General features: G+C 44.5%; 1 long non-coding RNA gene across 8 annotated transcripts; it reads right to left on the minus strand.

Annotated features, from left to right (window-relative positions):
- Positions 1 to 59: 59 nt before the first annotated feature.
- Positions 60 to 21,789, minus strand: LOC309720915. 8 transcript variants are annotated; one of them, XR_014280592.1, is made up of 8 exons: positions 21,693 to 21,789; positions 4,560 to 4,639; positions 2,538 to 2,719; positions 2,026 to 2,411; positions 1,344 to 1,500; positions 983 to 1,091; positions 758 to 877; positions 60 to 615 (listed from the first exon to the last, which is right to left on the minus strand). It is a non-coding gene; the product is annotated as an uncharacterized lncRNA (long non-coding RNA). The 8 variants fall into 8 exon arrangements; XR_014280593.1 differs by lacking the exon at positions 21,693 to 21,789 and adding an exon at positions 4,900 to 5,731; XR_014280594.1 differs by lacking the exon at positions 21,693 to 21,789 and having other exon boundaries at positions 1,053 to 1,091; positions 4,560 to 5,731.
- Between the last annotated feature and the right edge of the window lie 1,798 nt (positions 21,790 to 23,587).

Below are 23,587 nucleotides of genomic sequence, written 5' to 3' on the forward strand. Positions count from 1 at the left end.
GGAGGACATGCAGAGGCTGTGTTAAAGTCAGAAATCCAAATCTTTAGCCAAAAACAGGCAGCGGTTACAAACAGGAAGACAAGCAGTCCATCAAACAGTCCACAGGGTCAAACATACAGAGAATTCAAACAGCAGTAAAAAAATAACTGGACACTGAAAAACATAAAGCAATGTGAGACGCAATAAAAGGAAGCAGCGCAATATATTCACTGAATTATCATCAATTACAAAAGAGAAAAACGACGATTTCTAACGATTATTTTCTTAAATGCAGTTAGAGTGTGGCTGGTAAAGATGGAAACATACAGAATGTAAACTGTGTGAGTTTGTGAACTTTGTTAGTAACAAATGAGGTAAAAACCCAAAACAGACAAAACACAGAAAGAGGCTCTCAGTATTCATTAATTATTAGAAAGAAAAATTCTGGTCGTGGATTTTTACAGTCTTAGTTCCGCTCGCTGTCATCATTATAATCATCATGATCAATGGCGAGGTCCTGAGGTGGGCGGGGCTGTCTCTGGTAATGTCACCATGAAGGAACAGCATCTGGCACGTGTTGGTGAAACATCCCAGTACACTGGTGTAGTTTCCTCTCCAGCTGTTTGACATGTGACACTTGAACATTAAGGGGAAGAAGAAGAAACAGTGTTAGGTCAGGTGACCACATGGTTTCTAAAGTAACTGACAGGAAGTAACCAGGCCATTAGAAATGGGTGGCATGTGTTTAGAGTTACTGGAGTTGGGTAACTCTACTTACCAAAAGCAGCAGCACACAGATGAAGGATCAGATGCTGAATGTTGCAGGAACATGCTCGTGCGGTGGTCATTCAGTGCTGCTCCGGCAGGTTAGACAGTCCAAGACTGATATACTGCCCATCTGAGAGTTTGAAAACACACATGCAAAGATTTATTTTGTGTTACAGTCAAAGTTGGATGTTCATTTTTGTCCTTTAAAAATGTTTGTGTATTTGAAAGCACTAACGTTTAAGGATGACTTGGATCGTCTCCTTTAAAGGGGAGACAAGTGTATCCACTGATCTACGTCACTTTACCTGGATGATGACTCCTCTCCCCCTCACTCAGAAACACTCCTAATATAACCAAGCAAATAAATAATATTGAAGATTTACTTACATCATTACAAAAACAGGAAAAACATCTCCCTTTGATTCCATTTCTCCATTCCTGCTGAACATCAGGCAACAAATATCTCAATAAATCACAGTAAAATGTAAAGCACATGTTTTCTCTGCTTTGTCTGACCTCTGCAGAGCCTCTGTCAAGAAAAACATATCTGTAAGCATAAAACAAATATACATTTCATAACACGCCACTGGACAAACCTCGGTCAGTTGATTTCCTCTGTGCAGTGCAGACGAACATCAGTCAGCAAGTCAAGGTGGTGAGATGGACTGGTGTCCTTTGTGACTCTGCTGGTTCTTCTGAGGAAACACCACCGTCTCTCCACACCGTCACCATCTGTGAGCACAAACTGCTGCTCTGCCAGCATGTAGGAATCACATATCACACACACAGGGGTGAAGAAACATCAGAGCTCAACTTTGGATACTTTAGATCTAAACAGATCAAAGTAGCTCTTAGCTTCAACAATCAGTGAACAGACAAACAATGATACCATACTGATTCTGTATGAATACAATATGGTATTTTCAATACAGGTGTCAAATTAATTTACTAAAACTAATACAGATATATGTGTTTTTTTTTTTGATAAATTCTTTGCTAAATTATAAGAATTTTTTTTTCCTTTAACAATTGCAACTGAAAGAAATTAAATATTGAACAAAAATATATTGTCACATTCTGAGCATGCTCAGCACGCTGACAGACTTGAAGTTGCTACAGATTTTAAGAAGTGATAATTATAGGGAAGAAACTTCTCTTTTTCATCTGTTTAATCAAACATTTGATGCCTTAGATGTCTCAGTCTATAGCGTTCTGCAATTGAAGCTTGGATTTGGCTGCAGATTTGGCCCCTGTACATCCTTCTCAACATGTGGGTACCATTTAATCCCACTTCTTCCTGAGCTTTGCTTCATCACAAGACCAAAGGTGGCATCCCGTGTCAGTCTTATCATCATCCAGAAGAAACATTTGAAGAAACATCATGGAGAAGAAACATTTACGCGCCTCCTGGTTTTGTTTTCTGATCCTGCGAAAAGACTGAGGACAACAAAGCCCAGAGAACACGAGATACACAACATCCAACATTCAGACTCAATGAAGAGCACCAGGTTGGTTCAGTTATAGTAGATATGAGCATACTTCACATTACTGGGTATGAATAATAATGAGGAGGCAAACTTTGAAGATGCAGAGCATGATGTCCCATCATCAGACTGTAAACAAACATCCACCAGGCTTCTTTGTTGCCAAAATTGATGATTCTCCTATGAGGGATCAGTAGCGTGTATTAACCTGTGGTATAAGCAGCAGTCACTGAAATATTACTGTTTCAGATAAGAAATCTAGCACATAAAAGCCAGGGTGGGAGGGATCTCTGCAAACTGATTTACCTCTGCAAGTGTGAAGCTCAACAAAAATCTGACTCTCCAGTCACAGACAAACAAAAACCTCCAGCTGGGAGATAGAAAACGCTGTCTGGGTCCTGCTGGATGTTGCTGGTCAGAGTCCACACATTAGCAGAGTGCTTCTTGGTCCCACTGACCCATATGGACAGCGACTGTGGAGAACTGTTCTGGAAAACAGAGAAGAGAATTAAAATAACAAAAAACCAAACAGGATTTCCACAAAGACTCTCTTGGAATCAGCAATCAAAAAAATCACTGGTTCATATTTCAATTAAATATGAACAGGTTCCTTAAATGTTCAGATCTGATTTAATTTAATTTCCTTCACACAGCACATTCGTCCAGGCTGACAGGTAAACATAGAATTAATCTCAGGTAACATGACTCATAGTAGAGATTCAGTAAGAAAGATTACTAGCTCTAATATTATTACCACACAATCCAAGGACACACCAACAGCTCAGATTTGTAGAACTATTTAAACAAATGTCTTCTGAATATTCAATTCATGTTCACAGTGGGAGGGTGGGGGGGGGGGGGGGGGGGGGGGTCGTGGAATTTTTAAAATAAAGTCTGCAACACAGAAAGAGCTGTGATCAAGCTATTTATTACTGCGCCAACACACATCAAACATTACAGTTCACAGTCAGCGCTGCCACAGAAGTGGTGCTCCTACTCATTTATGCATTCCAAGGAAGAGGGAGGAAGTTACGAACTGATCCTACCACACTTCACGTGTCTCGCTATGAAACCTAACGGATCAATGGTTATGCTGTTTGGTGCCCTTGGCCTTATCAGCACTTGTAAAGGGAGTTGTTTTCTCAAACTGCTGACGCTGAAGTAAGTTCATCTAGTTTTAGAAACTTTCACTGAACAGTAACAGTGTCACAACTAAGCACATGCATAAGCACTTAAATACTTTAAATGAGAATAACAGAAAATTTCTTTTACAGAGGCTAGAGCCTGTCCCAGTAGTCATAGGTAGAGCACACCTGGACAGGTCACCAGTCTGTCAGAGGACTAACACAGAGACAGACATCAGAGTAACAAATCTATTTAAAATTAATGTAAGTTTGCTGCAGCTGTATGTATTAACATGTGTTTCTGTGCTCACAGTCCACCTCTCAGGAACCTGCAGTTCACTTTTAGTCTACTTTAAACAGACCTCACAAAAGGCTGATGTGGCTGGATCAGTAGTCTGATTTAAGTACGATACCTTTGGCCAGGGATTAATCTGGTGCATCGCTTCACTGCAGTCTTACGTATTTTCCCCACACCTGAATAAAAAATACTGATATATACAAATAACAGCTTCAGCTGATGCAGCCTGACTCAATCCTAGATGTTCAGCACACAGAGACACAGAGGTGCCGTTTAAAGTTTAGTGTTAACTTGAGTCACTGATCATTTGCAGCATTACAGAGTCTGGCAGTCTTTGCATGATGTCCACGTCACTGTAAGTTTCTAGCTGACTCTCAGGTGTGACAGGTGTGCCAGCAGGAAAGAGTAATAATAACCTGCATCCTGAGGTTTTTCATGCAGGATTAAAGGAGCCAGGCTTTATTCACACAGCTAGGATTGTATTTTACACTGACCCTGGGTCAGTATAAGTATCATACAGTTTAAACGAAGCACTGAAACTTGCACATATTTATTACAGATGCACTGAAGCTAATCGAGATATTTGCTGTCAGTCTGTGGCTGCGATTAAACACTTTACTGGAAACTTTATTAACTAGTAACTTCGTCAGTCATGACAGAAGCTAATATTTCTGTGCTAACATCGTTTAACCAGTAACAGCTTTACTCCAATATAAGCTAACGTTTACACCGTAACTTTAAGCTAGCACCATAAAGACGGTAAAACACGTAATAACATCTATAAATGCATCTTAAAGCTGTTATATTAGCACTCGGTGTATTACTAACATAACCACATTAACATTACTGACACTCGCTGACTTTTAATAGTCATTCTATAAATGCTGTCCGTTTAAATGGTATTACCTGTAAACACTGCATATCCACCGGATTGCAGCCAGAGTGGATTCTGGAGTCTTCCCACGCTCCTGTTAGTGATCCTCCATCTGGATGGATGATAACAACCTTCTGAACAATCTAGCTGGAGATGGCCCATATCTATGGACTGATAACAGCCGAAGCGGGTGAATAAAGTCACCCAGTAGCTAGCTGTGCCATTACCCAGCATACACCACTCCCTCCATAAATGCAATAAACCATACAAAAGTATCGTTCTACCTGTTTTTCAGGTAGTTGTTTACATTATATAATTTATTGTGTTCTGTATACGTCACTACAATGTGATTTGGAAAATGTCTAAATATACCGACAACAGGCACTTCCGCGGCAATCTCTTCAATCGGAGGACCCTTCACGTCAATTCCCGACGCGAGAGGGGTACCCTGCGCGTCCATAAGTGCAGCAGAGGGAGCCTGAGCATGCGTCACAAGTTTGACGAGTTGGGAGTGAGAACGTGTTGACATTCCAGAAGGATAACGCAAGGACACATTGTGCACACAGTGTGTGTGTCTGTGTGTGTGTATGTGTGAGACAATGTAATAATGGTTCATTGTCAGAAATTCCACAAAAGATAAGATATCTGGTTAAAATACATTTTGTCTCTTAGCTGACAGAAAAGAAGAGTGAATGTCAGAAACTTGTATTGTGAAATTCTCCCAGGGTTCTCTTACTCGTCCTGACGCTGTTCATGTTGCATGGCAGGTTTGCAGCTGTTACTGGACTGAAATGGGAGTTGTCTTTATATTAAACACCCCACAACATGATTATCCAGATATCCAGGTACCAGAGTTGCCTCTCTGCAGTTTCTCTCCTCCTGACATCCCCCCAAAACTCCCATTCCCATAAAGAGTGTGTCTGCTCCCAGACCATCAAAGGATGAATTAAAAAAACTGCAAAAATTCACAAATACCTCACAAAAACATTGCAATGAAACATCTACAACTGCACAAGAAGTAAACCGGTTAAATGCTGACTATAGGTATCTCTCTTCCAGTAAAGTAGAAGAGTATTTTTACCTTGCAAAAGAGTATTTTTACCATGGTAACAGGTGATCCACATGTATTGTGCGTGTTCTCTGTCCCTCTTGTATCAGGTAAGTAACACTTCCCATTTTCTTCAGAACTGTTCCCTGAGTCCATTTTGTTTCCCCCCCCCCCCCCTGAAGTTTCGGATACGCACAGCGTCTCCCTCCAAAAAAACACGAACAGGTTGGGTTTTGTAATCATGGTGTCGCTTCTGCTCAGACTGTTTCTGTTCAATGTGTCTGCTTAGTTCAGGTTTCAGCAGGCTGAAGCGAGTCCGGATCTGATGTTTCAGGAACAACTCTGCTGGTGTACGACCCGTCACAGTGTGCGGTGTACTGCGATACATGATAAGGAAGTTTGCCAAACGATGACTGAGTGGCAATGTGGCCTGACCATCTGCTTCCAGCACATTTTTCATCAGGGATCGTTTCAGGATTTGTACTGACCTCTCTGCTGCCCCGTTTGATGCAGGATGATAGGCAGGAACAGCTGTGTGTCTGATCCCATTTAACTCCAGAAACTGATTGAATTCCTTTGACACAAGTTGAGGTCCATTGTCTGAAACAAGCTCTTCTGGAAGTCCATATGAAGCAAATAACCCTCTCAAAACCTCAATGGTGTTGTGTGAGGTAATGGATGGCATAGGGAACACTTCCAACCATTTTGAATGACTGTCAATGACAACTAAAAAGTACTGCTTGCCTTTTTCAGCTAAATCAATGTGAATCCGTTGCCAAACTCTCTCAGGCCACTTCCACGGATGGAGTGGTGCAACGGGTGGTGACTTCTGTACAGCCTGACAGACTGAGCAGCTTTGAACCAGTTCTTGTATATCACCATCACAGCCTGGCCACCACAGGTAACTGCGAGCGAGTGCTTTCATACGACAGATACCTGGATGTTCATGATGCAGGTCTTCCAGCACTTTCTGTTGGTAAACCGGTGGAATGATGACCCGTTGTCCCCAAAGAACACATCCTTGTTCTGCTGACAGCTCATGTCTGCGTGTAAAGTAAGGCTTAAGTGATTCGTCTTGCATATAACTCGGCCACCCATTCATGGTGTAGCTCCAGACCTTGCTGAGGATTGGATCCTTCATGGTTGCTCTCTCAATGTCTTTAGCTACTATTGGTAGCTCTTCCACATGTGAGAAATAGAAGATACTTCCCTCCTCGGCAATGTTTTCTGGCGTATTCCGAGGTAGACGTGACAATGCATCTGCATTAGCATGTTCAGCTGATCTTCTATATTCAATGTCATAATTGTATGCCATTAGAATAAGAGCCCAGCGTTGCATTCTTAGTGCAGCGAGTGTTGGGACAGCTGACTTTGGCCCTAGTATAGCCAGCAGTGGCTTATGATCTGTTATGAGGGTGAATTTCCTTCCATACAGATATTTATGGAATTTCTTTACTCCAAAAATTATGGCAAGGGCCTCTTTTTCTATCTGGGCATACTTTCGCTCAGCTTCAGTTAATGTTCTTGATGCGAAAGCCACAGGCCTTTCCTCTCCATTTTCCATGACATGAGAGATGACTGTGCCCAATCCATAAGGTGATGCATTGCAGGCTAACTTCAATGGCAGGTTTGTGCTGTAGTGCACCAACACTTTGTTCTGCAGCAGTAGACTTTTTGCATCCCTGAATGCTTTTGCACATTCCATCGTCCAAATCCATTTAGCATCTTTTCTCAACAGGTTATGCAAAGGCTGAAGAATGGTGGATGGATTTTCCAAAAATCGACTGTAGTAATTTAGAAGACCAAGAAAGGACTTCAGTTCAGTGACGTTTGTTGGTTCTGTTGCATTTGCTATGGCTGCTACCTTTTCCTCTAAAGGATGCAGACCATCCCTGTCAATACGATGTCCCAGGTACTCCACACTGCTCTGAAGAAAGTGGCACTTGGAAAGCTTCACTCTGACACCATGCTTCTCCAGACGTGTGAGTACTTCCTCCAACCTCTTCAAATGATCCCTTTCAGATGAAGCAGTGATGAGGATGTCATCCAAAAAGCAGGTCACATGCTCCATCCCCTGAAGGATTTGATCCATCACAGACTGGAAAAGAGCCGGAGCACTGGAAACACCATAGCTGAGGCGATTGTACTTATAGAGACCTTTGTGTGTGTTGGTGACCAGATACTTCTCTGATTCTTCATCTAACTGTAGCTGCTGATAGGCATGAGAAAGGTCAAGTTTACTGAAGGATGTTCCTCCAGCTAAAGTGGCAAACAAATCTTCAGTATTTGGAAGTGGATATCTTTCCTCTTCAACACACTGGTTGACACTGACTTTGTAGTCACCACATATCCTAATTGTTTTGTCTGCCTTTGGCACAGTAACAATAGGGGATGCCCACTCACCTTTCTCAACCTTTGAAATAACCTTCACCTTTTCCAATCTGTCCAGCTCCTTTTCCACAGCTTCTTTTAGTGCATAAGGAACTGGGCGAGCTTTACAGAAAATTGGTGTGGTGTTTGGTTTAGTGTGGATTCTAGCTTTAAATCCTTTTATGCAGCCTTGGTCATCCGAAAACACTGCCTGATGGCGCTGAATCACTTCTAGTACTCCTGGCTTTGCTTCTTTCTGCACCAGTACCTTGTGTACTGTGAAAATCTGTTTCCAGTTCAGCTGTAGTTTCTTTAACCAGTTTCGTCCAATCAGAGCTGGTCTGTCTCCCTGAACAACGATCAGTGGTAGGGTGATGTTTTGAGTCCCATACTGTACTGGTAACATAATATATCCACGCACAGCAATGTGTTGGCCTGAGTAGGACTTGAGCTTTAGCCCACTGGCTGGTTTTATAGGGAAATGAGTGAGATGCATCTGATAATACTTGTCTGATACCACCGACACTGCTGATCCTGTATCCAGCAGCATGGTGGTGTTCTTGCTCCCAAGCGCAACATCCACTGTGTATCCCTTCTCACTGGAGGTGATGGAGTACATTGAATAAACTCCAAAAAGTTCAGCTTCATTATTCCTACTTGAGCATTCATCCTCAGTTTCCAAATACTGAGTTTGCTGACTGAATTTTTTATTCGTGCAAGCACGTGCAATGTGTCCTATTTTTGCACAAACATGACACTTTTCACTCTTAAATTTGCACTCACGTGCTGAATGCTTTCCACCACAACGATAACATGGTTGCTTCATTCCTGTGTCTTTTTTAGGTCCCTTCCAGTTCTTTGGCTTGTTATTGCCCTCTTGCCTGTTCTGTCCTTTCCATCCTTTGTTGAAAAAATTTGGAGCATTTGTCAAGGCATTTACGTGGTGAGGGTCCTGGCGTCCTGAGAACTCCATCGTATTTTTCGAAGCGAGTTCCATGGATACGGAAATCTCACATGCACGTGGAAATGTAAGATCTTTTTCCGATAGTAGCTTGCGCTGCACAGCATCAGAACGCAGCCCACTAACAAAACGATCCCTCAGGGCCTCATCCAAATATTGTCCAAAATCACATGTGGCTGACAACTGCCTCAGGGCGACAACATAGTCAGAAACTGCCTCCCCTTCTTTCTGGTTACGTTTCTGAAAACGAAAACGCTCAGCTATCACCACTGGAGTCGGCTTATAATGCGCACTTAACGCCCCAGTCAGCGCTGCATATCCCATGGTACTCGGTACCCTCGGAGACACAAGATTCTTTAGCAGCCTGTATGTATCTGCTCCGATCACAGAGAGAAACGTGCACACTTTCTTCTCATCGGAAACATCATTTGCCAACATCCATTGCTCCAACCGCTCCAAATATGACTCAAAATCTTCCTTCGATTCATTATACTCTTCAACACGACCCACATGCATCGCCATGTTAGCTCACCAAAAGCTGTTTCGCTGCAGCCGTGAAGAAAACGTCTTTGTTTGTATTTTTTTTTTACATGTGAACACAGCCCTTCTACAGCCTCTGTCACGCTGTGGAAATCTTTAGAATCCTCGTCACCAGTTGTGATATTCTGGATTAGGCTCTTAAAAAGATCAGGACAGAAGGACGTGGATAGGTGCCTTTATTGAACAGCAGGACATCACACACTAACTTGTTGTTTCTTAGCGGTGCAGAAACTACCCTTTTTTGTTGTTATATATTGGTCAACCAAGAACTAGCCCTGTAACAGGCACTTCTGTATTTTAACACTGGGGGGCAACAATCCACTCTATTACACAGAGTTATTAATATTAAACATCTAATTAAACCAGAATGTTTTTGTCAGTCCACCCCAACTCTCACGTAGCATAATGTGACATGTTTGTCGCATCCATTTAAAGTCAGCCAAGTGCTTGAAGAAAGATTTGAGCATCTCATTAGTTCCTGCTCTAAAGTCCAAGGATGCCTGTTTAACATTTCATGGAATTCTATCTAATGGTCCTTGAGATATTCCAGTCTTACCAAACATGGATACCTGAAAGTGCAACTCTACAGCCATCATTAGAGAACATTATAGTGTCATAATCCTGCATTGAACAGACATTTATTGTGAACATTAAATCTTAAATTCTTCCAGTTTAATCTTCCAGTATCTAATGTATAAATAAATAAAGTGTATTTATGAAGGTGGTTTCAAAGTCGTGGTAGTTAAAAAAAATGTAATCAAAAAGAGAATCAACTTCTACATTAAAGGAATGATTACACATTACACAGTGACTTAAAAGGATCACTCACTCTTCCATCTCAAGAAACTGATAATGCAACATGACACTTTTCACTGCCTTCTTCCTTCTCTGCCCTCACATTCTCTTTGCTTCCTCTTTCTCCCTCCCTCTCTGTCACACACTGATCTTTTATTGGCTAAGTGGTGGTCACTGTAAACTGACCATTCTTCCCACCCCCACATCTCTGTGTACCAGGGATGAAAGAAAGGCGCAAAAGATAACATCACTTAACTGCTTTTCAAAAATCCCCCATCTTCCATGCCTGTTCACTCTTAAACTGTGAGGATTAGACTACACAACATATGATATAAAGGGTATTTGAAATAACCATCTTCAGCTTAACTTGTCATTTTAACAGTAGCTTCATGCACTGGTTGATTTTCATAATTTTGCTTCTATAAAATGTTTTCGGAAGTCAGAGCATATTCAGTTAGACCTTGCATGTAAATTCTAATAACACATTTCCAATCATCTATTGTAATTTTACAAAGAAGAATTGCTGAGTAATGTATTAATATTCTAATTAAATATCCATCAGCAATGGTGTGCTTGGTACCAAAAACATACCAAGCACAGAATTCAGAAAGAAAGGAGGCAGGGAAGAGGAATCCAGCAGCTAACATTAGCTATGGCTGAGCCTGGCTACATTCATGGTGAGTAAACTATTTGCCAACGGTGTTTTATTTGCTCCTCAGCATCACAATGACAGCATTTGAACAGTGCTGTGAAACTGTTTGTAATCAGGGTATGCTGAAATTTGCTAAACTAGCAAATATTTATAGGATCTGCTAACATTCAAGCAAGAATATCTGTTCCCAGAGTTGTCTTGTTTCTTTATGTTGTTGTGGGTTCTTAAGAATGACACCATTACTTGAAGAGAAGGTATTTTATCGAACTGTGGTTCACATGTAAACAAAGCTTCGCCATCACAGTCTACTCCGAGGTAACTCCCCTTGCTCTCTAGCTCCCCCTACAGTCTAGGAGTATTAACAACATAAAACATGATACTAGGCAAATAAGGATTTGCTGTTATCATTACATCTTCCTTTTTTTTCAACAATAAAATAACATACCTGTCACGGTCCTGGGTCTCCTGACCCAGCGTTTTTAGTTCTTTGTGATTTTCGTATTATTGTACTTGTGTGATTTATTCCATGGCTTCTAGTTTTGATCCCTTGCCCTTCATGTCTCCCTGTGTGCCCCTCTGTGTATCTGTGAGCCCTCGTCTCTCCTTATGTTTTATTCCATGCTTCCCCTGCCCATCATGTCTAAGTTCTCCCCGTGCTCTCTCTTCCCCCTGTGTGCCCTCTATGTATTTATGAGCCCTCGTCCCCTTTCGTGTTTATTCCATGTCTCCCCTGCCTGTTACGTTGGTGTTCTACTCGTGCTCTCTCTCCTCCTGTCTGAACCTCTGTGCTCCTTGTTTCACCTCTCCCGTCAGTGTTCAGTTCACCCCGCCCTGTCTCGTTATGGTTATCAGTGTCACCTGTGTTCCCCGTGTGTTCCCACTCCCCTCGTTAACCCTCTGTGTATTTCTGTCTGCGTCTCCCTCTGTTCAGCGTGACGTCGTCCCTCATGTTGTGTGGATCTCCCTGTGTCTCTGCATATGTTAGTTTACTTTTCCCAGTTTAGTTTTGTATTTCCTATGTTCTGCCACTCCAGCATTAAAGCTGTGATTTTGAGTTCATCTCCGTGTCTGTGAGTTTTGCGTTTGGGTCCTCCTCCTGCCTGCCACACAGCCGAGCCTTGACAGTACGACGTCACCAGATATGGACCCAGCAGCACTCAACCCACCAGAAGAACTGCGTCTGGACATAATCTACTCCGTGGAAAGACTCCTGCATCTGTGGCTCGAACATGAGGGGAAGGAATTTCGCCGTGCTGTGGAAACCAGACTACAGCGCTTGTTCTCTGGTCTTCCCTGGCTACTCAGTGCGCTCCACCCACTCGAACAGGATTTAATCCGCAACGAGCTCCACCTTCATCCCCCAGCTGCTACTACCCACCTGCCTGAAGGGCCGGATGTGGAGCCGCTCGGCCCGTCAGAGCCATCATCAAAAAAGAAACGGCATTCACGCCGCCGACGCGCCACCCCACAGCCGGACATTCGGCCTTCTAATTCACCTTCTGTGCTGCCAGAAGCTCCGTCGGCTCCCTCGCTGCTACTTCCAGCTCAGTTAGCTCCCTCGCAGCCCTTCGCAGCTCCGTTAGCTCCCTCGCAGCCCTTCGCAGCTCCGTTAGCTCCCTCGCAGCCCTTCGCAGCTCCGTTAGCTCCCTCGCCGCCCTTCGCAGCTCAGTTAGCTCCCTCGCCGCCACCCGCAGCTCAGTTAGCTCCCTCGCAGCCACCCGCAGCTCAGTTAGCTCCCTCGCAGCCACCCGCAGCTCAGTTAGCTCCCTCGCCGCCACCCGCAGCTCAGTTAGCTCCCTCGCCGCCACCCGCAGCTCAGTCTCCTGTGTCCCCGCTAGCTCAGCCGTTAACTCCACCACAAGCTCCATTTTCACCTCTACCATCGCTTCAGTCATCAGTTCGGTCTGCCACTCAGTCGCCCTTAGCTCCATCATCCACACTACCACCTGTTTCTCTTCCACCACAACCGTCACTACACCCAGCCACTCAGGCTGCTACTCAGTCCGTCATTCAACCCATAGCCCTGCCGTTACCATACCCTGTAGCTGAGCCACTAGCCGTCCGACCCACAGCCACTTCAGCCACTCCTTCACCCGTTACACCTCCACTACAACCATCACTGCAGTCTCCAGTGTCCCCAGTGCAGTCTCCAGTGTCCCCAGTGCAGTCTCCAGTGTCCCCAGTGCAGTCTCCTTTAGCACAGTCACCCACTCAACCACCAGCACCACAACCGTCACTACCTCTAGTTCATTCCCCTGTGAAGTCATTAACTCCACCACCTACTCCACTCTCACCACCACCGTTACTACAGACATCAGTTCAGTCCCCTGTGCAGTCATTTACTTCTCCACCGTTAGCAGCTCAGGTCCCCGTGTGTCCAGCAGCTCAGGTCCCCGTGTGTCCAGCAGCTCAGGTCCCCGTGTGTCCAGCAGCTCAGCTCCCGCTCTCACCCGTGTCTCCAGTAACTCAGTTAGCTGCCCAGCAGCCACTCTCCGCTCAGTCTCCTGTGTCGCCAGTTTTGCTCATTCACTCCATGCAGAGAGGTAACTGGATTTCTACTCAGGGTACTTTCCATGGTTTAGCCGCCGTTGGCACAGTTTGCCACTCCAGGGCTTCCCCAGAGGCTAGGTCTCAGTCACCGGCTGATTCTGGACCCCTGAAGTTTAAGCAGCCCCCTAAGAACTGCACCATGTTCGTATTGCCTGGGCAGAGTCAGTGCTCAGTGCAGCGCCAGTTGTCCTCATGTCGGCCGAAGGACTTCATGCCTGTTGGCGTTGTTTTGGTCTCCGCTGGAGGGTCCGAGGGGCCCGTTCAGCCTCCTGTCTCCGCTGGAGGGTCCGAGGGGCCCGTTCAGCCTCCTGTCTCCGCTGGAGGGTCCGAGGGGCCCGTTCAGCCTCCTGTCCCCGCTGGAGGGTCCGAGGGGCCCGTTCAGCCTCCTGTCTCCGCTGGAGGGTCCGAGGGGCCCGTTCAGCCTCACGCCGCATCAGCTGGAGGGCCCGAGGAGCCTGTCCAGCCGCCATCTGCGACCGCCTCGTCATCGCCCGGCCCGGCCTCGGCCTCCGCAACCTCGCCCGGCCCGGCCTCGGCCTCTGCAACCTCGCCCGGCCCAGCCTCAGCCTCTGCAACCTCGCCCGGCCCGGCCTCGGCCTCTGCAACCTCGCCCGGCCCGGCCTCGGCCTCTGCAACCTCGCCCGGCCCGGCCTCCTCAGAGTCTTCGTCTGCCGCAGCCTCCTCAGAGTCTTCGTCTGCCGCAGCCTCCTCAGAGTCTTCGTCTGCCGCAGCCTCGACTGGTCCTGTGCCCGCCGCAGCCTCGACTGGTCCTGTGCCCACCGGGCCTCGGCCGGTACGCCTGACACTGGAGAGCCGCCGCCGCTGCCTTCCGCGCGGCCGGCCCCCTGAACTGCACCGTCGTCGCCTGAGTGGCCGCCGTCGCCTTCCGCACGGCCGGCCCCCGGACCGCCTTCGCCTGGGTGGCCGCCGTCGCCTTCCGCACGGTCGGCCCCCGGACCAGCGCTGTCATCGTCGCCGCCGCCTCCCGCGCGGTCGGCCTCCTGAACTGCTCCGTCGTCTCCTTCGTCGCCGCCGTTGCCTTGCGCACGGCCGGCCTCCTGAACTGTTTCCGCGTCGCCACCGTTGCCTTGCGCACGGCCGGCCTCCTGAACTGTTTCCGCGTCGCCGCCGTTGCCTTGCGCACGGCCGGCCTCCTGAACTGTTTCCGCGTCGCCGCCGTTGCCTTGCGCACGGCCGGCCTCCTGAACTGCTCTGTGTTTGAGTTATTTTCTTGGGCTCCGGTGTTTGCTGTGCTCTTTGTTTTCTGTTCCGAGCCCTCCGTCCTGGGCCCCCGCCGCCCGCCCTGGGTTGTTTTCTGTTTGGTTTTGTTTTTCTGTGTTTGGGCTGTCTGGAGCCAGCCCTTGAGGGGGGGGTACTGTCACGGTCCTGGGTCTCCTGACCCAGCGTTTTTAGTTCTTTGTGATTTTCGTATTATTGTACTTGTGTGATTTATTCCATGGCTTCTAGTTTTGATCCCTTGCCCTTCATGTCTCCCTGTGTGCCCCTCTGTGTATCTGTGAGCCCTCGTCTCTCCTTATGTTTTATTCCATGCTTCCCCTGCCCATCATGTCTAAGTTCTCCCCGTGCTCTCTCTTCCCCCTGTGTGCCCTCTATGTATTTATGAGCCCTCGTCCCCTTTCGTGTTTATTCCATGTCTCCCCTGCCTGTTACGTTGGTGTTCTACTCGTGCTCTCTCTCCTCCTGTCTGAACCTCTGTGCTCCTTGTTTCACCTCTCCCGTCAGTGTTCAGTTCACCCCGCCCTGTCTCGTTATGGTTATCAGTGTCACCTGTGTTCCCCGTGTGTTCCCACTCCCCTCGTTAACCCTCTGTGTATTTCTGTCTGCGTCTCCCTCTGTTCAGCGTGACGTCGTCCCTCATGTTGTGTGGATCTCCCTGTGTCTCTGCATATGTTAGTTTACTTTTCCCAGTTTAGTTTTGTATTTCCTATGTTCTGCCACTCCAGCATTAAAGCTGTGATTTTGAGTTCATCTCCGTGTCTGTGAGTTTTGCGTTTGGGTCCTCCTCCTGCCTGCCACACAGCCGAGCCTTGACAATACCTACTTTCACAAACATAAACAGTCTCTATTTGTTTTTTACTTGTTAAACCAGGCTTTATCAAAGTAACGTTAACAACACAACTAGTTTTCAACAATTATGGTCCATTCAACACTAGTAACCAAACATAGTGAAACTTGCATAGATACTATGACATCATCTTCCAAACAACATGTCAACACATTACATCTGCTCAATCAGTCTCATAGGTGGCTTTACTTGTCTTACAGATCTTCTCAGTGTTTGTTCTTGTGTATGCATAGGTGTTTCAGGTGATAGTGTCTCATGTGTGTGTTGGGGTTGTTCAGCAGCCTCCAACCTCTGCTCCACTACTACTGGTCCCTTAAGAAGATCTCGGCGATTTCTTCTCAGCATAGCTCCATCTTCTCTCTGAATGATGTATGATCGTGGTTGATCTTTCCTTAGAACAGTTGCTTTCTATGCCCATGTGTTGGTTTTGTCTTTGAATCTCACTTGATCCCCAGCATGCAGTTCAGGTAGGTTTTTTGTTCCTCTGTCATAATAGAACTTCTGCTTTGCTTTTTGTTGCTCCTTAAACTTCTTCACGCTGTTTCCCTCTTTTGTTTTAAGCAGATTATCCTGAATGGGCAGGTTTGATCTCAGGCGTCGTCCCATAAGAAGCTGTGCTGGTGGCATACCACACTCAAGTGGCGTTGTGCGGTATACTAGCAGGCTTTGGTAGAAGTCAGCACCACTGTCTCTCGCCTTACTCATCAGCCTCTTCACTGTTTGGACGGACTTTTCCACTAGTCCATTAGATTGTGGGTAGTGCGGGCTTGATGTTGTGTGAACAAAGTCCCATTCTTTGGCAAACTGCCCAAACCTAATATTGGAGAATTGTGGTCCATTGTCTGTGAACACTTCACTTGGCACACCGTGTCGTGCAAATACAGCTTTCATAGAGGTGATTACAGCCTCTGCTGTTGTTGTTTGCAGTCTACATACTTCCGGATACAAAGAGTAGTAGTCTGTGACCATAATATAGTCCTTTCCTCCAGACACAAAGAGGTCAGCCCCCACTTTCTGATATGGTCGGTCTGGCACTGGGTGCGGCTTTAGTGGCTCGGCAGGATTGCTTGCTTGATATGTCAGACATGTTGAACAGTTCGACACTTCATTTGTCACATCCTGATTAATCCGTGGCCAGTACATCACCTCACGTGCTCTCCTTTTTACATTTTTCCATGCCTAGATGCCCTGCGTGTATCTTTTTGAGCATCTCTCCTCACAGGCTCTTTGGGATGACAATTTTACTTCCCTTGAACACCACATCATCCACTACAGACAGTTCTGCTCTGCAGTTCCAGTACTCTTGAATAACAGGTGAGCAGTTTTGCTTACAGCTGGGCCATCCATCTATGATGGTTTTGCGCAGTGCTTGTAACGTTCCATCTTTGCTTGTCTCCGTTCTGATGAGCTCCATCTTCCCTTCTGCAACAGGAAGTGCACTTGTGACCATGCTCACATATGCTCTTACATCATCATCCATCTTGGTGTTCGCTGGCTCATTCGGATCAACAGCTCGGGATAATGTGTCAGCTGTGTACATCAGCTTGCCAGGTGTGTACATCACGTTAAGCGTGTAACGTTGCAGCCGGATCATCATTTTTTGGATTCTCAGTGGACAGTCATTTAGTGGTTTTTGGAACAATGCTATCAGTGGCTTGTGGTCAGTTTCAACACTGATGGCCTGCCCAGACACAAACTGGTGAAATCTCTCACATGCGTACATTATGCTGAGCAGTTCTTTTTCAATCTGTGCATATCTTGTCTCTGCGTCTGTCATGGATCGCGATGCATATGCAACAGGCTGCCACTCATCATACTTCTGCAGAAGAACAGCTCCAAGCCCACTCTGTGATGCATCTGATGAGATCTTAATAGGTCTCATTGGATCATAAAACTTCAGAACTGGTTCCTTTGTAAGCAGATCTTTCAAGTCACGCCATGCTTTCTCATGTTCATGATTCCACTCCCATTCGATTCTCTTTTCAGTTAGCTGTCTCAGTGGCGCCATTTTTTCTGAGAGATTGGGTATGAATTTTCCCATGTAGTTTATCATGCCATTAAATCTCTGCACATCTTTCTTGCATTGCGGCCTCGGCATGTTTTCAATTGCAGACACCTTTTGAGGATCTGGTCTGATGCCTTCACTGCTCAGGATATCTCCAACGAATGTCAGTTCCTTCGCCCCAAGCTGGCATTTCTCTTTGTTCAGCTTCAGATTGGCTTTTCTGGTTGCTTCAAGAACATTTCTCAGTCTCATGTCATGTTCAGCTTTTGTGCTACCTCACACAATGATGTCATCCATTGACGTGTCGACTCCTTCCAGGTGTTCATAGATCATGTGTATTGTCTTGTGATACACCTCAGGTGCTGAAGCAATCCCAAACGGCAGTCGCCGGAATCTGTACCTGCCAAATGGGCTGTTGAACGTGCACAGTTTTGAACTTGCTTCGTCCAGCTTCAGTTGCCAAAATTCTGATGAAGCGTCTAGCTTGCTAAAGTACTTCGCTTTTGCAAACTGTGACATTATCTCCTCTCTTGTAGGTAGTTTGAAATCTTCTCTCTTTATTGCTCTATTCAGATCTCTAGGATCCATGCAAACTCTGAGCTTTGCAGTCTTTTTCTCCACAATAACAAGAGAACTCACCCACTCTGTTGGCTCATCGATCTTTTCAATCACTTCCAGGTTTTCCATCCTGTCCAACTCGGCTTTCAGTGGCTTTTGTAGAGCAAATGGTACTTTGCGGCATGGATGAATGACTGGTGTTGCACTTTCATCGACTCTGATTGTGTGTTCTCCAGCAAGGCAACCAAGTCCCTGAAATAGGTCACCATATTCCTTCATCAACTCATTATAGTCCATGTCATCATCAGTTTCCACAACGAGCACTCTTTTCACTAGGTTCAGACTCTCACAGGCATGTAACCCTAGTATAGGCTGCACAGTCTTCGGCACCACAATGAATGTTAGCGTATGCTCCTTGTCTTTGTGTGTCACTTTAACCATGCATTTTCCTTTCACAGGTATTTCTGCACCTGAGTATCCACTCACTTTCACCTTCGTTGCATGCATTTTAGGTCTAGGTCTGATTTTCTTGAACTCTGCTTCTGATATGACATTCACTTGAGCTCCAGTATCCAGCTTGACTTTCATGAGTGTGTCATTCACTTTGAGTGTCATTATCCAGTCCTTTTCACCTGTCTTATTGTCTGTCACTGCAGCTACATAGAGTTCCTCTGTGTCTTCTTCATCCACAGTATGGACTGCACTTTGTTTCAGGGTTTGAGCTTTGCAGCACCTAGCATAATGGTTATTTTTGTTACATGTATTGCATCTTTTCCCATATGCTGGACATTTTTTAGGAGGATGTTGCATTCCGCAGCGACCACAAGTCTTTTCTTTTCTGTCCCTGTTTGCTGGCGATTTCAATTGCAGTTTCATTTCAGCGGCAGCACTCTCCTTTTTGACTCTGTGTGTGTTCTTATTCACAGCATCCACTCTGCAGCTGTCACTAAGCAGTTCTTTAGCTTGTGCCCTCACCGTTTCAGCTGCTCTGCAGTGTTAATGCTTTTTCCAGGTCAAGATTTTCCTCTCTCACTTGCCTCGTCAAGTCCAATTGCTGATAGGTACAACGTGAAACGTTGCTTAAATCTTCTCCAATTTTCAGCCACATTTCCAGTCAACTGAAGAATCGGTGGTGGGTGTAAGCCGTCCATGCTTACGTCGCTAGGTCTCTTTTCTCTCCCTCGGCGAGTTAGCTACACTACGTTCACTGCTAAGCTGATCCGTCGGTACTGCTATATTGTAGTCCGTTACCTTTCTTCAAGTCCATCTTCTGACACCATGTCTTGTTTCTTTATGTTGTTGTGGGTTCTTAAGAATGACACCATTACTTGAAGAGAAGGTATTTTATCGAACTGTGGTTCACATGTAAACAAAGCTTCGCCATCACAGTCTACTCTGAGGTAACTCCCCTTGCTCTCTAGCTCCCCCTACAGTCTAGGAGTATTAACAACATAAAACATGATACTAGGCAAATAAGGATTTGCTGTCATCATTACAAGAGTTAACTATCATTTTGGCAAACTTTAGTTAGGTAAAGGTCTGTCAAAAACCTAAATTAATTAGATGGTTTCATAGATGTTATTTCAGTTTTCAATTCATTAAAAATCTGCTAAGTCGTGTATTAAATATGAAGTTAATTAATATCAGTTTTATGTGCTTATCGGTGTGATTTCCTGAAAGCTAAAGAGTAAGCTAATGTTAGCTGCTAGCTTCCATCAAGTTTCTATTTTCTTGGAAAAGTAATTAGGGTTAGGGTTCTTGTTTATTTTTTTTTACTTTTCACACATCTTGGCATTGTTTTGGTTAAGGAAACCCAGTGGACTTAAATATTTCAGTGTAGTCTTAACCCCCCTCAAGTATGAATGTGTGTGAAGGTTAGCTGGAAAGTGCTTAGAAGCATAGAAGAAAGTGCTTGTGTGAATAGTCGAAGGTGGTATGTTGTATAAAGCGCTTTGAGGGCTCCAGGAGAGCAGAAAAACACTATATAACAATCAGTCTAATTACCATTTAACTCAACAAGCATTTGTTTTTGTCTGCCAGATTTTAGCTGGTAATACTATTATATCCTTTTGTGGCTGCATTTTAGGAAAGCTACAATCTCTGATATCCAGTCCTGTGCAAACAGTCTTGATCTACTCCTCATTTCTTTATATATTACTCAGTCAAGCATAAAACGGCAAGTAACACAGGTGAATCGGTGTTAGTGGACAAATAGCACAGGTAAAACCAAATCTTTGAGCACTTTGTTAATCACAAAAACACATAATTGTTCCCGTTTCTTTAGTTGATTCTGTAAAAAAGAAAAATGACAAAGGACACAGTGTGACAGGTATAAAATTTTAGTTTTTCTGTTAAAATGCTATTAGAATATCTTGGCATATCTCTGCATGTTGTGCAGTGTATCCTTAAAAATGTGAGGACTGTCAGGAGAAGAGATACAACAGTGAGTGTCTTATTAAAGCTGAAACGTATCATCAGATTTTGATCTACCATCTAAAGAGCATCTGGTTGGCAACAGCTTTGTTTTTTCAGCATGCCAATGATACACTGCCAATGCAGTAAAAGCAGGCCCAGATAGAAAAACATACAGTAGAACACTATCCATGATGGATTGACCTCCCAGAGCCCGGATCTCAATATTACTGAAGCAGGAATACAACAGAAAGACCCCAAAAAGATAGTCCTGACACAGAACAGAAGAAAAAGCAGCCAACATCTAAAGAAGAACTTTACAATGTCAGTAGTAATATACCTGTACTTTTTTTTAAAACTATTTTTAAAGGATTGTATAGGTCTCAGAGTTCTGTTATTTAGACATAGATGATTTAATTTAACTACTTTGGGGGTATTTTAACTAGTTAGGAGCATTTTGCTTTTTCTTTAGGAGCAAATAGTTTTCAAACAGAGTGCCGCAAATAACAGGTATCCCTTTAGAAATGTGATACTTCTAAAAACCGTGTATTCCCACACAGCATTTAATTTAGCTAGTTTAGGAAGATTTCACTTTTCTAATAGTTTCACAGGCTAATAGTTTTTAAATAGAGCACCACAAACAACATGTATCCCTTTAGAAATAAACTGTGATACTTCTAAAAGTACATATTCACCTGTATCAACCCCAATGTGGCTTTAATGCAACTAGTCTTATAATTATCTACTAGTCTGCAACAGTTAGACTCGATGATTACACATAGATGATTTAACTACTTTAGGGGCATTTCACTTTTCTAAAAGTTTCACAGGCCAACAGTTTTAAATAGAGCACCACAAACATGTATTGTCATGTCCTCTGCCTCTAACGCCTTGCTAGAGTCGACATTCAGACTAAACTCCTCTTCAAAATGACCACGCAGACAAGAGGGTTTGACTTCACTCCCTTTACTTAGGCCAGTTGAAGTAGGGTAAAACTGAGAAACAACATGACATGAAATGCTCTTAGAAACCATAGATGAGGAGAAATACACAATAACAGTACAATGACTTGTTTAGCCGAAAGCGTTAGCTAATTCCCTCTTTACAAACTTTTCTATTAAGCAAACACTGCAATCACATTTCTTCAAGTAGATTGTTCATTAGTAAAGATGGAACAGAATAACATACCGACAATGCTCTTAAAGACCGTCTTAAGGGAGACAAATGCCACTACAGCAGCGGACGGGAGAACGGGAGAAGTCCTTGTCACTACCCGATCCGTACCGGAAACCCGATCGGTACCCCGCATGCGCGAAAGGTTTTTACTTCCGGTCGTAGCGTTTTACGATAGTTATGGGTCAGCGTATCTGTTAAAATGTTAAGAATAACAAGTATATCTTAAAATGTTTGCAATAATGAAGCATTTCAGTACGATGTAGACAAAAACGAAAAATAAAAAGAAAGTTACAGATCAGGACTCTCCGATCCTTACTGCGCATGTGTAAAGTCTGACCGTACAAATCGGGTCTACCCGATCCGTACCGCGCATGTGCAGATGTTTTCTTCTTCTTCTGTTCGTTTAATGGCAGTTTACTCCCCAGTGTACGAGGATACCGCCACCTGCTGACCGAGCGAATAAACCCTATTATAAACTGAATTATCGTCATTACAAACGTGTGTTAAATCTGATTTAGCGATAGTCGAGTGTGTTTATGCTTGTCTGTGAGGAGAGGATTGTTGGAATAGTGATGATGATGTGCGCTATCACTGTCAATTGTCAGTAAACACTTAATCTGGCTGATGAATCTACACGTGAGATATTACAAAGTCTGCATTATTAACTCTGTAATTAGGCGCCATTCTTCTTATTTTACGGCGCTGTTGCTCAATCGGGGGACGCTCTCTGTTGAGGAGAAAAGCATGAATTTCTTTGTATACGGATTATCCATTGTTTAAATGTCCCGGGCAGTCGAAAAGGAGGCAGAGCTGTTGAGAAATGCTAGGAGCTAACTGGGCGCTAACCGTACCATTCAAATATATTGAATGTCGCAATGTTGGCAAAGAGAGGAAGTGACGTAAGATTTGCGCATGCGGGGTACCGATCGGGTTTCCGGTACGGATCGGGTAGTGACAGTCCTTTCCCCAAACAATAACATGCGCTTTCTGATGACATCATAGAACAGATTTGAGCACGTTACACCAGGTCATGCCAAAAGGGGGCACTAAAGAGTAACTTTCTCAGGGAAAATCTATTTAAACAGAATACGGTTACATGGTGACAGAACATGTATTCTTTTAGAAATAAACTGTGATACTTCTAAAAAACACATATTTACACCTAACCACACCCTGTAACAGTTAGACAGAGGGGGTTTAGGCTCCCAACAGTCTGCAAAAAGGCATGAAGCAAACAAAAGAGGCTCCCTTATCAAGAGCATCCCAGCACCCATCCCAGATACTTCTAAAAAACACATATTTACACCTAACCACACCCTGTAACAGTTAGACAGGGGGGGTTTAGGCTCCCAACAGTCTGCAAAAGAAGTCATGACGCAACAAAAGAGGCTCCCTTATCAAGAGCATCCCAGCCCAAAGGTGTTTCTTCACAAACAGTTAATTCCATTATCTTATCTTATCATGTCAGAGGCCAACAGAAACCATGTCCAACAGAGTCTCCAAAGGCCTGCCACCTTTCTTCCTTACATCGTGCTCTTTTATCTCTACATCTCAGAGGTCAACTGAAAGTAGCCCCACCTATATAAAAACACCCCATCAGACACACAGTATTTTCCTCAGCACTTCACAATTGCCACAAGGTAGCGTTAGACACGAGTTATTTAAACAATTCTAAATGACAGTGTGATGGCCATAGTACTTTATGTGGGCCAAATGTGTTAAGGATAATGTTAATAATAATACTCAAGCAGAAGAAAATTAAAAGCTGTTGTTTTCGTGGCTCGAAAAATTAAAGAAAGTATGTTTAATAATTCAACAAGACCCGCACCTTCAACACATGTACATTCAAATTTTGGAACAGGTTCAACATTGCTGCTGTTCAATAGTTTTTATCCGTTCGAAAAAGT

This window comes from Aulonocara stuartgranti (genome assembly GCF_965226115.1).
Source record: "Aulonocara stuartgranti genome assembly, chromosome: 13".
In the NCBI taxonomy this organism is placed as follows: Eukaryota; Metazoa; Chordata; class Actinopteri; order Cichliformes; family Cichlidae; genus Aulonocara; species Aulonocara stuartgranti.